General features: G+C 48.4%; 23 non-coding genes across 23 annotated transcripts; all 23 read left to right on the forward strand.

Annotated features, from left to right (window-relative positions):
• The first annotated feature begins 3,860 nt into the window (after positions 1-3,860).
• On the forward strand, positions 3,861-3,979 carry LOC119347569. Its single transcript, XR_005168433.1, has one exon. It is a non-coding gene; the product is annotated as a 5S ribosomal RNA (ribosomal RNA).
• Positions 3,980-4,346: 367 nt separating this feature from the next.
• On the forward strand, positions 4,347-4,465 carry LOC119347475. Its single transcript, XR_005168344.1, has one exon. It is a non-coding gene; the product is annotated as a 5S ribosomal RNA (ribosomal RNA).
• A 367-nt stretch (positions 4,466-4,832) lies between these two features.
• LOC119347526 lies at positions 4,833-4,951 on the forward strand. The gene has a single exon (XR_005168395.1). It is a non-coding gene; the product is annotated as a 5S ribosomal RNA (ribosomal RNA).
• Positions 4,952-5,318: 367 nt separating this feature from the next.
• On the forward strand, positions 5,319-5,437 carry LOC119347519. Its single transcript, XR_005168388.1, has one exon. It is a non-coding gene; the product is annotated as a 5S ribosomal RNA (ribosomal RNA).
• Positions 5,438-6,242: 805 nt separating this feature from the next.
• Positions 6,243-6,361, forward strand: LOC119347562. Its single transcript, XR_005168427.1, has one exon. It is a non-coding gene; the product is annotated as a 5S ribosomal RNA (ribosomal RNA).
• A 367-nt stretch (positions 6,362-6,728) lies between these two features.
• Positions 6,729-6,847, forward strand: LOC119347574. The gene has a single exon (XR_005168439.1). It is a non-coding gene; the product is annotated as a 5S ribosomal RNA (ribosomal RNA).
• A 367-nt stretch (positions 6,848-7,214) lies between these two features.
• LOC119347570 lies at positions 7,215-7,333 on the forward strand. The gene has a single exon (XR_005168435.1). It is a non-coding gene; the product is annotated as a 5S ribosomal RNA (ribosomal RNA).
• Positions 7,334-7,700: 367 nt separating this feature from the next.
• LOC119347489 lies at positions 7,701-7,819 on the forward strand. The gene has a single exon (XR_005168358.1). It is a non-coding gene; the product is annotated as a 5S ribosomal RNA (ribosomal RNA).
• A 367-nt stretch (positions 7,820-8,186) lies between these two features.
• On the forward strand, positions 8,187-8,305 carry LOC119347531. Its single transcript, XR_005168400.1, has one exon. It is a non-coding gene; the product is annotated as a 5S ribosomal RNA (ribosomal RNA).
• Positions 8,306-8,672: 367 nt separating this feature from the next.
• On the forward strand, positions 8,673-8,791 carry LOC119347484. The gene has a single exon (XR_005168353.1). It is a non-coding gene; the product is annotated as a 5S ribosomal RNA (ribosomal RNA).
• A 367-nt stretch (positions 8,792-9,158) lies between these two features.
• LOC119347541 lies at positions 9,159-9,277 on the forward strand. Its single transcript, XR_005168409.1, has one exon. It is a non-coding gene; the product is annotated as a 5S ribosomal RNA (ribosomal RNA).
• Positions 9,278-9,644: 367 nt separating this feature from the next.
• Positions 9,645-9,763, forward strand: LOC119347518. Its single transcript, XR_005168387.1, has one exon. It is a non-coding gene; the product is annotated as a 5S ribosomal RNA (ribosomal RNA).
• Positions 9,764-10,130: 367 nt separating this feature from the next.
• Positions 10,131-10,249, forward strand: LOC119347586. Its single transcript, XR_005168450.1, has one exon. It is a non-coding gene; the product is annotated as a 5S ribosomal RNA (ribosomal RNA).
• A 367-nt stretch (positions 10,250-10,616) lies between these two features.
• Positions 10,617-10,735, forward strand: LOC119347476. Its single transcript, XR_005168345.1, has one exon. It is a non-coding gene; the product is annotated as a 5S ribosomal RNA (ribosomal RNA).
• Positions 10,736-11,102: 367 nt separating this feature from the next.
• LOC119347571 lies at positions 11,103-11,221 on the forward strand. Its single transcript, XR_005168436.1, has one exon. It is a non-coding gene; the product is annotated as a 5S ribosomal RNA (ribosomal RNA).
• A 367-nt stretch (positions 11,222-11,588) lies between these two features.
• LOC119347473 lies at positions 11,589-11,707 on the forward strand. Its single transcript, XR_005168342.1, has one exon. It is a non-coding gene; the product is annotated as a 5S ribosomal RNA (ribosomal RNA).
• A 367-nt stretch (positions 11,708-12,074) lies between these two features.
• On the forward strand, positions 12,075-12,193 carry LOC119347509. The gene has a single exon (XR_005168378.1). It is a non-coding gene; the product is annotated as a 5S ribosomal RNA (ribosomal RNA).
• Positions 12,194-12,560: 367 nt separating this feature from the next.
• On the forward strand, positions 12,561-12,679 carry LOC119347572. The gene has a single exon (XR_005168437.1). It is a non-coding gene; the product is annotated as a 5S ribosomal RNA (ribosomal RNA).
• A 367-nt stretch (positions 12,680-13,046) lies between these two features.
• LOC119347539 lies at positions 13,047-13,166 on the forward strand. Its single transcript, XR_005168407.1, has one exon. It is a non-coding gene; the product is annotated as a 5S ribosomal RNA (ribosomal RNA).
• A 367-nt stretch (positions 13,167-13,533) lies between these two features.
• LOC119347573 lies at positions 13,534-13,652 on the forward strand. Its single transcript, XR_005168438.1, has one exon. It is a non-coding gene; the product is annotated as a 5S ribosomal RNA (ribosomal RNA).
• A 367-nt stretch (positions 13,653-14,019) lies between these two features.
• Positions 14,020-14,138, forward strand: LOC119347575. The gene has a single exon (XR_005168440.1). It is a non-coding gene; the product is annotated as a 5S ribosomal RNA (ribosomal RNA).
• Positions 14,139-14,504: 366 nt separating this feature from the next.
• LOC119347577 lies at positions 14,505-14,623 on the forward strand. The gene has a single exon (XR_005168441.1). It is a non-coding gene; the product is annotated as a 5S ribosomal RNA (ribosomal RNA).
• Positions 14,624-14,990: 367 nt separating this feature from the next.
• On the forward strand, positions 14,991-15,109 carry LOC119347492. Its single transcript, XR_005168361.1, has one exon. It is a non-coding gene; the product is annotated as a 5S ribosomal RNA (ribosomal RNA).
• The last annotated feature ends 330 nt before the right edge of the window (positions 15,110-15,439 follow it).

Below are 15,439 nucleotides of genomic sequence, written 5' to 3' on the forward strand. Positions count from 1 at the left end.
CCGGGTGTACCGAATACCCGTTAGGTATCTCGGGAACCCTGTTCACATCGTTCGGGGCCGTATGGGAAACCTCGGCCGGACTCCCTGCGGATGGAACCTGAATAGGCGATAAACCTGGACTGGAGGCTTAGGTGATTAGGTAGGTCGTGGCCGACACCCACGTTGGGCTTCCGCTTGAAGGTTGCCGAGTACATGTCGTGTAAACGACGGTAAGTGGTGAGAGCGTGTATGAAGAAGTACCCCCTGCAGGGTTAACATGATCTATTCGAATAGCCGCGTCCGCGGTAAAGGACTACTTGGTTGCCTATACAGTTCATAGACAAGTAAATGAAAACTGTTAAAAACCTCAAGATAAGTGTGAGTGCCGAGGATGGCTCTTCCGTAGGAAGACGGAGGCGGATCCTCGGTAGTGTATTGAAGTGGTGAGTAGTGGACTCGTGTGCGCAAAACCATTTCAAGTTGGAGTATCGTAGGTTAGCCTAGCCAAGAGTCAATGCATGTATGTAGGATCTGATGTAAGTCTTGCTGAGTACCTTTGTACTCATGTTGCTATAATCTACATTTTTACAGAAGACGCTGCAACCCCTTCTGATGGGTTCTATGTAGACGTTGACATCAACGAGTAGGCTAAAGACCCAGGTGGTGACCCTGAGCTTGTGAAGGACCACGTAGTATAGCTAGGCTTTCCAAGCCTCTTTTATTTTACTAGTTGTCTGTACTCAGACAAGTTACTTTCGCTGCTGGTTTGTATGACTGTATGACTTGTATGTGGGGTCGTGAGACCCGTACCTTTGTGTATGTTATGTATGGCTCACCGAGCCTTAAATAAAGTACTTGTGTCATAGAGTCATGTTGTGATGCTTCGTTGTATTTGCACATATCGAGCATATTGTGTGTATGATTGAAATGCTTGGTATGTGTGGGATCTGACTATCTAGTTGTTTATCTTTGGTAGCCTCTCTTACCGGGAAATGTCTCCTATTGTTACCGCTGAGCCATGGTAGCTTGCTACTGCTCTGGAACACTTAGGCTGGCCGGCATGTGTCCTTCTTCGTTCCTGTGTCTGTCCCTTCGGGGAAATGTCACGCTTTGAGTACCGGAGTCCTGTTAGCCCGCTACAGCCCGGTTTACCGGAGTCCTGCTAGCCCAGTGCTACAGCCCGGACCCACTTGCTGATGACCGACATGTTCGAAGCTGGGTCATGGATGCCTGTCCCTGTAAGTCTGTGCCACTTTGGGTTTACGACTAGTCATGTCAGCCCGGGCTCTTTATCATATGGATGCTAGCGACACTTTCATATACGCGAGCCAAAAGGCGCAAACGGTCCCGGGAAAAGGTAAGACGACACCCGTGGGGATACCGTGCGTGAGGCCGCAAAGTGATATGAGGTGTTACCAGCTAGATCGATGTGACATCGAGTCGGGGTCCTGACAGCGTTGGTAGCTTTAGTTGCATTAGCCCAACACACTCATATTGCCATGTTTCATGCATGCATCATATTGTTGCACATTGTTTGGTGATGCCTGTGTATCGTTATCCTTTACGACAGGATCTGTCCCCGAGGAGTACCGTGACTACCCTAACGAAGAACCGTATCCGTGCATCGAACCATCAGGCAAGCAACCAACCATTTGATCATATCGATACAATCCCATGTTCTCGCTCCTGCTCTCTTTTACTGCATTAAGACAACACGATTCAAACTGCTGTGTGCTACGGTAGTTGAACCCATTTCCTCTGCATGACCTGTCATTGCCACAGTAACTAGATGAAACCCACTAGCATGTGTAGGAGTTGATTGAGCCATATGTATGTGTTGTTCCTACCTTGCTATGCCTGCTATGCTTAGAGTCGTGTCAGGTCTGGTTCATCTGGGTGATGGGCTAGAGTGAAATGATTATGTCGGTAATGAGAGTGGTGTGGTGAACACGATTTGATAAAGGTATCGATGAGAGGCCATGTAGGAGTACATGGTGGGTTGTTTCATTGAAGCCGACCTTAAGCACTGAGATCTGTATGTGTGATTTAAGATACAGCTACTACCATGCATTGGGCCCTGAAATATGACCCCGCTCGACTTCTTATTCACCCTAGCTCTCTGTCCAGGAGTTGCAAGTAGTTTCTGGTGTTTGTAGCCTACTGGAGGCCGTGGACAGCGCTGACCGTAGGGGTGGGCTGTGATGCGGTAGGTACGTGGCCGGGTGTACCGAATACCCGTTAGGTATCTCGGGAACCCTGTTCACATCGTTCGGGGCCGTATGGGAAACCTCGGCCGGACTCCCTGTGGATGGAACCTGAATAGGCGATAAACCTGGACTAGAGGCTTAAGTGTTTAGGTAGGTCGTGGTCTACACCCACGTCGGCTTTCTCTTGAAGTCTGCCGAGCACATATCGTGTGCAGACGCTAAGTGGTGGAAACATGTATGAAGAAGTACACCCCTGCAGGGTTATCATAATCTATTCGAACAGCCGCGTCCGTGGTAAAGGACTACTTGGTTGCCTATACAGTTCATAGACAAGTAAATGGAAACTGCTAAAAGCCTCAAGATAAGTGTGAGTGCCGAGGATGGCTCTTCCGTAGGAAGACGGAGGTGGATCCTCGGTAGTGTATTGAAGTGGTGAGTAGTGGACTCGTGTGCGCAAAACCAATTCAAGTTGGAGTATCGTAGGATAGTCTAGCCAAGAGTCAAAGCTGGCTTGCTGCAATAACTCCACCAACCCTTCTTGATAATATGCATGTATTTAGGATCTGATGTAAGTCTTGCTGAGTACCTTTGTACTCATGTTGCTATAATCTACATTTTTACAGAAGACGCTGCAACCCCTTCTGATGGGTTCTATGTAGACGTTGACATCAACGAGTAGGCTAAAGACCCAGGTGGTGACCCTGAGCTTGTGAAGGACCTTGTAGTATAGCTAGGCTTCCCAAGCCTCTTTTATTTTACTAGTTGTCTGTACTCAGACAAGTTACTTCCGCTGCTGGTTTGTATGACTGTATGACTTGTATGTTGGGTCGTGAGACCCGTACCTTCGTGTATGTTATGTATGGCTCCCTGAGCCTTAAATAAAGTACTTGTGTCGTAGAGTCATGTTGTGATGCTTCGTTGTATTTGCACATATCGAGCATATTGTGTGTATGATTGGAATGCTTGGTATGTGTGGGATCTGACTATCTAGTTGTTTATCTTTAGTAGCCTCTCTTACCGGGAAATGTCTCCTAGTGTTACCGCTGAGCCATGGTAGCTTGCTACTGCTCTGGAACACTTAGGCTGGCTGGCATGTGTCCTTCTTCGTTCCTTTGTCTGTCCCTTCGGGGAAATGTCACGCTTTGAGTACCGGAGTCCTGTTAGCCCGCTACAGCCCGGTTTACCGGAGTCCTGCTAGCCCAGTGCTACAGCCCGGACCCACTTGCTGATGACCGACACGTTCGAAGCTGGGTCATGGATGCCTGTCCCTGTAAGTCTGTGCCACTTTGGGTTTACGACTAGTCATGTCAGCCCGGGCTCCTTATCATATGGATGCTAGCGACACTATCATATACGTGAGCCAAAAGGCGCAAACGATCCGGGCAAAGGTAAGGCGACACCCGTGGGGATACCGTGCGTGAGGCCGCAAAGTGATATGAGGTGTTACCGGCTAGATCGATGTGACATCGAGTCGGGGTCCTGACATGTTGCTGCGGTATGGAGGGAGGGGTGGAAACCGTGGAAAACTCGTCTCCGTGATTGAGCGGGAGAGTAAGTAGTATAGGACATTATCCATTGTTAGGGAACGGTTGTAATGGTAGTGAGAATGTAGAATCGTCTTTGGAGCGGACCTGGGAGTGGCAAGCATAAGGGACGAAGACGGGGAAACATGTCGGATGCGATCATACCAGCACTAAAGCACCGGATCCCATCAGAACTCCGAAGTTAAGCGTGCTTGGGCGAGAGTAGTACTAGGATGGGTGACCTCCTGGGAAGTCCTCGTGTTGCATTCCTTTTATAATTATTTTTTGCGCCTTGTGACAAACATATCGCACGTGCGCGATATATATTAATCCCGTTATATTATTTTTGACGTTTGCGATATGTTTAAGCTCGATGCTCATTGCTCGCGCGTCTTGGGGCGGCTTTGTGGCGCGAAGAGTGCTTTCTGAAAGGGGTGGAAAAAACTCGTGTTGCTGCGGTATGGAGGGAGGGGTGGAAACCGTGGAAAACTCGTCTCCGTGATTGAGCGGGAGAGTAAGTAGTATAGGACATTATCCATTGTTAGGGAACGGTTGTAATGGTAGTGAGAATGTAGAATCGTCTTTGGAGCGGACCGGGGAGTGGCAAGCATAAGGGACGAAGACGGGGAAACATGTCGGATGCGATCATACTAGCACTAAAGCACCGGATCCCATCAGAACTCCGAAGTTAAGCGTGCTTGGGCGAGAGTAGTACTAGGATGGGTGACCTCCTGGGAAGTCCTCGTGTTGCATTCCTTTTATAATTATTTTTTGCGCCTTGTGACAAACATATCGCACGTGCGCGATATATATTAATCTCGTTATATTATTTTTGACGTTTGCGATATGTTTAAGCTCGATGCTCATTGCTCGCGCGTCTTGGGGCGGCTTTGTGGCGCGAAGAGCGCTTTCTGAAAGGGGTGGAAAAAACTCGTGTTGCTGCGGTATGGAGGGAGGGGTGGAAACCGTGGAAAACTCGTCTCCGTGATTGAGCGGGAGAGTAAGTAGTATAGGACATTATCCATTGTTAGGGAACGGTTGTAATGGTAGTGAGAATGTAGAATCGTCTTTGGAGCGGACCTGGGAGTGGCAAGCATAAGGGACGAAGACGGGGAAACATGTCGGATGCGATCATAGCAGCACTAAAGCACCGGATTCCATCAGAACTCCGAAGTTAAGCGTGCTTGGGCGAGAGTAGTACTAGGATGGGTGACCTCCTGGGAAGTCCTCGTGTTGCATTCCTTTTATAATTATTTTTTGCGCCTTGTGACAAACATATCGCACGTGCGCGATATATATTAATCCCGTTATATTATTTTTGACGTTTGCGATATGTTTAAGCTCGATGCTCATTGCTCGCGCGTCTTGGGGCGGCTTTGTGGCGCGAAGAGCGCTTTCTGAAAGGGGTGGAAAAAACTCGTGTTGCTGCGGTATGGAGGGAGGGGTGGAAACCGTGGAAAACTCGTCTCCGTGATTGAGCGGGGGAGTAAGTAGTATAGGACATTATCCATTGTTAGGGAACGGTTGTAATGGTAGTGAGAATGTAGAATCGTCTTTGGAGCGGACCTGGGAGTGGCAAGCATAAGGGACGAAGACGGGGAAACATGTCGGATGCGATCATACCAGCACTAAAGCACCGGATCCCATCAGAACTCCGAAGTTAAGCGTGCTTAGGCGAGAGTTGTACTAGGATGGGTGACCTCCTGGGAAGTCCTCGTGTTGCATTCCTTTTATAATTATTTTTTGCGCCTTGTGACAAACATATCGCACGTGCGCGATATATATTAATCCCGTTATATTATTTTTGACGTTTGCGATATGTTTAAGCTCGATGCTCATTGCTCGCGCGTCTTGGGGCGGCTTTGTGGCGCGAAGAGCGCTTTCTGAAAGGGGTGGAAAAAACTCGTGTTGCTGCGGTATGGAGGGAGGGGTGGAAACCGTGGAAAACTCGTCTCCGTGATTGAGCGGGAGAGTAAGTAGTATAGGACATTATCCATTGTTAGGGAACGGTTGTAATGGTAGTGAGAATGTAGAATCGTCTTTGGAGCGGACCTGGGAGTGGCAAGCATAAGGGACGAAGACGGGGAAACATGTCGGATGCGATCATACCAGCACTAAAGCACCGGATCCCATCAGAACTCCGAGGAAGTCCTCGTGTTGCATTCCTTTTATAATTATTTTTTGCGCCTTGTGACAAACATATCGCACGTGCGCGATATATATTAATCCCGTTATATAATTTTTGACGTTTGCGATATGTTTAAGCTCGATGCTCATTGCTCGCGCGTCTTGGGGCGGCTTTGTGGCGCGAAGAGCGCTTTCTGAAAGGGGTGGAAAAAACTCGTGTTGCTGCGGTATGGAGGGAGGGGTGGAAACCGTGGAAAACTCGTCTCCGTGATTGAGCGGGAGAGTAAGTAGTATAGGACATTATCCATTGTTAGGGAACGGTTGTAATAGTAGTGAGAATGTAGAATCGTCTTTGGAGCGGACCTGGGAGTGGCAAGCATAAGGGACGAAGACGGGGAAACATGTCGGATGCGATCATACCAGCACTAAAGCACCGGATCCCATCAGAACTCCGAAGTTAAGCGTGCTTGGGCGAGGGTAGTACTAGGATGGGTGACCTCCTGGGAAGTCCTCGTGTTGCATTCCTTTTATAATTATTTTTTGCGCCTTGTGACAAACATATCGCACGTGCGCGATATATATTAATCCCGTTATATTATTTTTGACGTTTGCGATATGTTTAAGCTCGATGCTCATTGCTCGCGCGTCTTGGGGCGGCTTTGTGGCGCGAAGAGCGCTTTCTGAAAGGGGTGGAAAAAACTCGTGTTGCTGCGGTATGGAGGAAGGGGTGGAAACCGTGGAAAACTCGTCTCCGTGATTGAGCGGGAGAGTAAGTAGTATAGGACATTATCCATTGTTAGGGAACGGTTGTAATGGTAGTGAGAATGTAGAATCGTCTTTGGAGCGGACCTGGGAGTGGCAAGCATAAGGGACGAAGACGGGGAAACAGGTCGGATGCGATCATACCAGCACTAAAGCACCGGATCCCATCAGAACTCCGAAGTTAAGCGTGCTTGGGCGAGGGTAGTACTAGGATGGGTGACCTCCTGGGAAGTCCTCGTGTTGCATTCCTTTTATAATTATTTTTTGCGCCTTGTGACAAACATATCGCACGTGCGCGATATATATTAATCCCGTTATATTATTTTTGATGTTTGCGATATGTTTAAGCTCGATGCTCATTGCTCGCGCGTCTTGGGGCGGCTTTGTGGCGCGAAGAGCGCTTTCTGAAAGGGGTGGAAAAAACTCGTGTTGCTGCGGTATGGAGGGAGGGGTGGAAACCGTGGAAAACTCGTCTCCGTGATTGAGCGGGAGAGTAAGTAGTATAGGACATTATCCATTGTTAGGGAACGGTTGTAATGGTAGTGAGAATGTAGAATCGTCTTTGGAGCGGACCTGGGAGTGGCAAGCATAAGGGACGAAGACGGGGAAACATGTCGGATGCGATCATACCAGCACTAAAGCACCGGATCCCATCAGAACTCCGAAGTTAAGCGTGCTTGGGCGAGAGTAGTACTAGGATGGGTGACCTCCTGGGAAGTCCTCGTGTTGCATTCCTTTTATAATTATTTTTTGCACCTTGTGACAAACATATCGCACGTGCGCGATATATATTAATCCTGTTATATTATTTTTGACGTTTGCGATATGTTTAAGCTCGATGCTCATTGCTCGCGCGTCTTGGGGCGGCTTTGTGGCGCGAAGAGCGCTTTCTGAAAGGGGTGGAAAAAACTCGTGTTGCTGCGGTATGGAGGGAGGGGTGGAAACCGTGGAAAACTCGTCTCCGTGATTGAGCGGGAGAGTAAGTAGTATAGGACATTATCCATTGTTAGGGAACGGTTGTAATGGTAGTGAGAATGTAGAATCGTCTTTGGAGCGGACCTGGGAGTGGCAAGCATAAGGGACGAAGACGGGGAAACATGTCGGATGCGATCATACCAGCACTAAAGCACCGGATCCCATCAGAACTTCGAAGTTAAGCGTGCTTGGGCGAGAGTAGTACTAGGATGGGTGACCTCCTGGGAAGTCCTCGTATTGCATTCCTTTTATAATTATCTTTTGCGCCTTGTGACAAACATATCGCACGTGCGTGATATATATTAATCCCGTTATATTATTTTTGACGTTTGCGATATGTTTAAGCTCGATGCTCATTGCTCGCGCGTCTTGGGGCGGCTTTGTGGCGCGAAGAGCGCTTTCTGAAAGGGGTGGAAAAAACTCGTGTTGCTGCGGTATGGAGGGAGGGGTGGAAACCGTGGAAAACTCGTCTCCGTGATTGAGCGGGGGAGTAAGTAGTATAGGACATTATCCATTGTTAGGGAACGGTTGTAATGGTAGTGAGAATGTAGAATCGTCTTTGGAGCGGACCTGGGAGTGGCAAGCATAAGGGACGAAGACGGGGAAACATGTCGGATGCGATCATACCAGCACTAAAGCACCGGATCCCATTAGAACTCCGAAGTTAAGCGTGCTTGGGCGAGAGTAGTACTAGGATGGGTGACCTCCTGGGAAGTCCTCATGTTGCCTTCCTTTTATAATTATTTTTTGCGCCTTGTGACAAACATATCGCACGTGCGCTATATATATTAATCCCGTTATATTATTTTTGACGTTTGCGATATGTTTAAGCTCGATGCTCATTGCTCGCGCGTCTTGGGGCGGCTTTGTGGCGCGAAGAGCGCTTTCTGAAAGGGGTGGAAAAAACTCGTGTTGGTGCGGTATGGAGGGAGGGGTGGAAACCGTGGAAAACTCGTCTCCGTGATTGAGCGGGAGAGTAGGTAGTATAGGACATTATCCATTGTTAGGGAACGGTTGTAATGGTAGTGAGAATGTAGAATCGTCTTTGGAGCGGACCTGGGAGTGGCAAGCATAAGGGACAAAGACGGGGAAACATGTCGGATGCGATCATACCAGCACTAAAGCACCGGATCCCTTCAGAACTCCGAAGTTAAGCGTGCTTGGGCGAGAGTAGTACTAGGATGGGTGACCTCCTGGGAAGTCCTCGTGTTGCATTCCTTTTATAATTATTTTTTGCGCCTTGTGACAAACATATCGCACGTGCGCGATATATATTAATCCCGTTATATTATTTTTGACGTTTGCGATATGTTTAAGCTCGATGCTCATTGCTCGCGCGTCTTGGGGCGGCTTTGTGGCGTGAAGAGCGCTTTCTGAAAGGGGTGGAAAAAACTCGTGTTGCTGCGGTATGGAGGGAGGGGTGGAAACCGTGGAAAACTCGTCTCCGTGATTGAGCGGGAGACTAAGTAGTATAGGACATTATCCATTGTTAGGGAACGGTTGTAATGGTAGTGAGAATGTAGAATCGTCTTTGGAGCGGACCTGGGAGTGGCAAGCATAAGGGACGAAGACGGGGAAACATGTCGGATGCGATCATACCAGCACTAAAGCATTGGATCCCATCAGAACTCCGAAGTTAAGCGTGCTTGGGCGAGAGTAGTACTAGGATGGGTGACCTCCTGGGAAGTCCTCATGTTGCCTTCCTTTTATAATTATTTTTTGCGCCTTGTGACAAACATATCGCACGTGCGCGATATATATTAATCCCGTTATATTATTTTTGACGTTTGCGATATGTTTAAGCTCGATGCTCATTGCTCGCGCGTCTTGGGGCGGCTTTGTGGCGCGAAGAGCGCTTTCTGAAAGGGGTGGAAAAAACTCGTGTTGCTGCGGTATGGAGGGAGGGGTGGAAACCGTGGAAAACTCGTCTCCGTGATTGAGCGGGAGAGTAAGTAGTATAGGACATTATCCATTGTTAGGGAACGGTTGTAATGGTAGTGAGAATGTAGAATCGTCTTTGGAGCGGACCTGGGAGTGGCAAGCATAAGGGACGAAGACGGGGAAACATGTCGGATGCGATCATACCAGCACTAAAGCACCGTATCCCATCAGAACTCCGAAGTTAAGCGTGCTTGGGCGAGAGTAGTACTAGGATGGGTGACCTCCTGGGAAGTCCTCGTGTTGCATTCCTTTTATAATTATTTTTTGCGCCTTGTGACAAACATATCGCACGTGCGCGATATATATTAATCCCGTTATATTATTTTTGACATTTGCGATATGTTTAAGCTCGATGCTCATTGCTCGCGCGTCTTGGGGCGGCTTTGTGGCGCGAAGAGCGCTTTATGAAAGGGGTGGAAAAAACTCGTGTTGCTGCGGTATGGAGGGAGGGGTGGAAACCGTGGAAAACTCGTCTCCGTGATTGAGCGGGAGAGTAAGTAGTATAGGACATTATCCATTGTTAGGGAACGGTTGTAATGGTAGTGAGAATGTAGAATCGTCTTTGGAGCGGACCTGGGAGTGGCAAGCATAAGGGACGAAGACGGGGAAACATGTCGGATGCGATCATACCAGCACTAAAGCACCGGATCCCATCAGAACTCCGAAGTTAAGCGTGCTTGGGCGAGGGTAGTACTAGGATGGGTGACCTCCTGGGAAGTCCTCGTGTTGCATTCCTTTTATAATTATTTTTTGCGCCTTGTGACAAACATATCGCACGTGCGCGATATATATTAATCCCGTTATATTATTTTTGACGTTTGCGATATGTTTAAGCTCGATGCTCATTGCTCGCGCGTCTTGGGGCGGCTTTGTGGCGCGAAGAGCGCTTTCTGAAAGGGGTGGAAAAAACTCGTGTTGCTGCGGTATGGAGGAAGGGGTGGAAACCGTGGAAAACTCGTCTCCGTGATTGAGCGGGAGAGTAAGTAGTATAGGACATTATCCATTGTTAGGGAACGGTTGTAATGGTAGTGAGAATGTAGAATCGTCTTTGGAGCGGACCTGGGAGTGGCAAGCATAAGGGACGAAGACGGGGAAACAGGTCGGATGCGATCATACCAGCACTAAAGCACCGGATCCCATCAGAACTCCGAAGTTAAGCGTGCTTGGGCGAGGGTAGTACTAGGATGGGTGACCTCCTGGGAAGTCCTCGTGTTGCATTCCTTTTATAATTATTTTTTGCGCCTTGTGACAAACATATCGCACGTGCGCGATATATATTAATCCCGTTATATTATTTTTGATGTTTGCGATATGTTTAAGCTCGATGCTCATTGCTCGCGCGTCTTGGGGCGGCTTTGTGGCGCGAAGAGCGCTTTCTGAAAGGGGTGGAAAAAACTCGTGTTGCTGCGGTATGGAGGGAGGGGTGGAAACCGTGGAAAACTCGTCTCCGTGATTGAGCGGGAGAGTAAGTAGTATAGGACATTATCCATTGTTAGGGAACGGTTGTAATGGTAGTGAGAATGTAGAATCGTCTTTGGAGCGGACCTGGGAGTGGCAAGCATAAGGGACGAAGACGGGGAAACATGTCGGATGCGATCATACCAGCACTAAAGCACCGGATCCCATCAGAACTCCGAAGTTAAGCGTGCTTGGGCGAGAGTAGTACTAGGATGGGTGACCTCCTGGGAAGTCCTCGTGTTGCATTCCTTTTATAATTATTTTTTGCGCCTTGTGACAAGCATATCGCACGTGCGCGATATATATTAATCCCGTTATATTATTTTTGACGTTTGCGATATGTTTAAGCTCGATGCTCATTGCTCGCGCGTCTTGGGGCGGCTTTGTGGCGCGAAGAGTGCTTTCTGAAAGGGGTGGAAAAAACTCGTGTTGCTGCGGTATGGAGGGAGAGGTGGAAACCGTGGAAAACTCGTCTCCGTGATTGAGCGGGAGAGTAAGTAGTATAGGACATTATCCATTGTTAGGGAATGGTTGTAATGGTAGTGAGAATGTAGAATCGTCTTTGGAGCGGACCTGGGAGTGGCAAGCATAAGGGACGAAGACGGGGAAACATGTCTGATGCGATCATACCAGCACTAAAGCACCGGATCCCATCAGAACTCCGAAGTTAAGCGTGCTTGGGCGAGAGTAGTACTAGGATGGGTGACCTCCTGGGAAGTCCTCGTGTTGCATTCCTTTTATAATTATTTTTTGCGCCTTGTGACAAACATATCGCACGTGCGCGATATATATTAATCCCGTTATATTATTTTTGACGTTTGCGATATGTTTAAGCTCGATGCTCATTGCTCGCGCGTCTTGGGGCGGCTTTGTGGCGCGAAGAGCGCTTTCTGAAAGGGGTGGAAAAAACTCGTGTTGCTGCGGTATGGAGGGAGGGGTGGAAACCGTGGAAAACTCGTCTCCGTGATTGAGCGGGAGAGTAAGTAGTATAGGACATTATCCATTGTTAGGGAACGGTTGTAATGGTAGTGAGAATGTAGAATTGTCTTTGGAGCGGACCTGGGAGTGGCAATCATAAGGGACGAAGACGGGGAAACATGTCGGATGCGATCATACCAGCACTAAAGCACCGGATCCCATCAGAACTCCGAAGTTAAGTGTGCTTGGGCGAGAGTAGTACTAGGATGGGTGACCTCCTGGGAAGTCCTCGTCTTGCATTCCTTTTATAATTATTTTTTGCGCCTTGTGACAAACATATCGCACGTGCGCGATATATATTAATCCCGTTATATTATTTTTGACGTTTGCGATATGTTTAAGCTCGATGCTCATTGCTCGCGCGTCTTGGGGCGGCTTTGTGGCGCGAAGAGCGCTTTCTGAAAGGGGTGGAAAAAACTCGTGTTGCTGCGGTATGGAGGGAGGGGTGGAAACCGTGGCAAACTCGTCTCCGTGATTGAGCGGGAGAGTAAGTAGTATAGGACATTATCCATTGTTAGGGAACGGTTGTAATGGTAGTGAGAATGTAGAATCGTCTTTGGAGCGGACCTGGGAGTGGCAAGCATAAGGGACGAAGACGGGGAAACATGTCGGATGCGATCATACCAGCACTAAAGCACCGGATCCCATCAGAACTCCGAAGTTAAGCGTGCTTGGGCGAGAGTAGTACTAGGATGGGTGACCTCCTGGGAAGTCCTCGTGTTGCATTCCTTTTATAATTATTTTTTGCGCCTTGTGACAAACATATCGCACGTGCGCGATATATATTAATCCCGTTATATTATTTTTGACGTTTGCGATATGTTTAAGCTCGATGCTCATTGCTCGCGCGTCTTGGGGCGGCTTTGTGGCGTGAAGAGCGCTTTCTGAAAGGGGTGGAAAAAACTCGTGTTGCTGCGGTATGGAGGGAGGGGTGGAAACCGTGGAAAACTCGTCACCGTGATTGAGCGGGAGAGTAAGTAGTATAGGACATTATCCATTGTTAGGGAACGGTTGTAATGGTAGTGAGAATGTAGAATCGTCTTTGGAGCGGACCTGGGAGTGGCAAGCATAAGGGACGAAGACGGGGAAACATGTCGGATGCGATCATACCAGCACTAAAGCACCGGATCCCATCAGAACTTCGAAGTTAAGTGTGCTTGGGCGAGAGGTAGTACTAGGATGGGTGACCTCCTGGGAAGTCCTCGTGTTGCATTCCTTTTATAATTATTTTTTGCGCCTTGTGACAAACATATCGCACGTGCGCGATATATATTAATCCTGTTATATTATTTTTGACGTTTGCGATATGTTTAAGCTCGATGCTCATTGCTCGCGCGTCTTGGGGCGGCTTTGTGGCGCGAAGAGCGCTTTCTGAAAGGGGTGGAAAAAACTCGTGTTGCTGCGGTATGGAGGGAGGGGTGGAAACCGTGGAAAACTCGTCTCCGTGATTGAGCGGGAGAGTAAGTAGTATAGGACATTATCCATTGTTAGGGAACGGTTGTAATGGTAGTGAGAATGTAGAATCGTCTTTGGAGCGGACCTGGGAGTGGCAAGCATAAGGGACGAAGACGGGGAAATATGTCGGATGCGATCATACCAGCACTAAAGCACCGGATCCCATCAGAACTCCGAAGTTAAGCGTGCTTGGGCGAGAGTAGTACTAGGATGGGTGACCTCCTGGGAAGTCCTCGTGTTGCATTCCTTTTATAATTATTTTTTGCGCCTTGTGACAAACATATCGCACGTGCGCGATATATATTAATCCTGTTATATTATTTTTGACGTTTGCGATATGTTTAAGCTCGATGCTCATTGCTCGCGCGTCTTGGGGCGGCTTTGTGGCGCGAAGAGCGCTTTCTGAAAGGGGTGGAAAAAACTCGTGTTGCTGCGGTATGGAGGGAGGGGTGGAAATCGTGGAAAACTCGTCTCCGTGATTGAGCGGGAGAGTAAGTAGTATAGGACATTATCCATTGTTAGGGAACGGTTGTAATGGTAGTGAGAATGTAGAATCGTCTTTGGAGCGGACCTGGGAGTGGCAAGCATAAGGGACGAAGACGGGGAAACATGTCGGATGCGATCATACCAGCACTAAAGCACCGGATCCCATCAGAACTCCGAAGTTAAGCGTGCTTGGGCGAGAGTAGTACTAGGATGGGTGACCTCCTGGGAAGTCCTCGTGTTGCATTCCTTTTATAATTATTTTTTGCGCCTTGTGACAAACATATCGCACGTGCGCGATATATATTAATCCCGTTATATTATTTTTGACGTTTGCGATATGTTTAAGCTCGATGCTCATTGCTCGCGCGTCTTGGGGCGGCTTTGTGGCGCGAAGAGCGCTTTCTGAAAGGGGTGGAAAAACTCGTGTTGCTGCGGTATGGAGGGAGGGGTGGAAACCGTGAAAAACTCGTCTCCGTGATTGAGCGGGAGAGTAAGTAGTATAGGACATTATCCATTGTTAGGGAACGGTTGTAATGGTAGTGAGAATGTAGAATCGTCTTTGGAGCGGACCTGGGAGTGGCAAGCATAAGGGACGAAGACGGGGAAACATGTCGGATGCGATCATACCAGCACTAAAGCACCGGATCCCATCAGAACTCCGAAGTTAAGCGTGCTTGGGCGAGAGTAGTACTAGGATGGGTGACCTCCTGGGAAGTCCTCGTGTTGCATTCCTTTTATAATTATTTTTTGCGCCTTGTGACAAACATATCGCACGTGCGCGATATATATTAATCCCGTTATATTATTTTTGACGTTTGCGATATGTTTAAGCTCGATGCTCATTGCTCGCGCGTCTTGGGGCGGCTTTGTGGCACGAAGAGCGCTTTCTGAAAGGGGTGGAAAAAACTCGTGTTGCTGCGGTATGGAGGGAGGGGTGGAAACCGTGGAAAACTCGTCTCCGTGATTGAGCGGGAGAGTAAGTAGTATAGGACATTATCCATTGTTAGGGAACGGTTGTAATGGTAGTGAGAATGTAGAATCGTCTTTGGAGCGGACGTGGGAGTGGCAAGTATAAGGGACGAAGACGGGGAAACATGTTGGATGCGATCATACCAGCACTAAAGCACCGGATCCCATCAGAACTTCGAAGTTAAGCGTGCTTGGGCGAGAGTAGTACTAGGATGGGTGACCTCCTGGGAAGTCCTCGTGTTGCATTCCTTTTATAATTATTTTTTGCGCCTTGTGACAAACATATCGCACGTGCGCGATATATATTAATCCCGTTATATTATTTTTGACGTTTGCGATATGTTTAAGCTCGATGCTCATTGCTCGCGCGTCTTGGGGCGGCTTTGTGGCGCGAAGAGCGCTTTCTGAAAGGGGTGGAAAAAACTCGTGTTGCTGCGGTATGGAGGGAGGGGTGGAAACCGTGGAAAACTCGTCTCCGTGATTGAGCGGGAGAGTAAGTAGTATAGGACATTATCCATTGTTAGGGAACGGTTGTAATGGTAGTGAGAATGTAGAATCGTCTTTGGAGCGGACCTGGGA

Source organism: Triticum dicoccoides, unplaced genomic scaffold (assembly GCF_002162155.2).
Source record: "Triticum dicoccoides isolate Atlit2015 ecotype Zavitan unplaced genomic scaffold, WEW_v2.0 scaffold68886, whole genome shotgun sequence".
Taxonomy (NCBI): Eukaryota; Viridiplantae; Streptophyta; class Magnoliopsida; order Poales; family Poaceae; genus Triticum; species Triticum dicoccoides.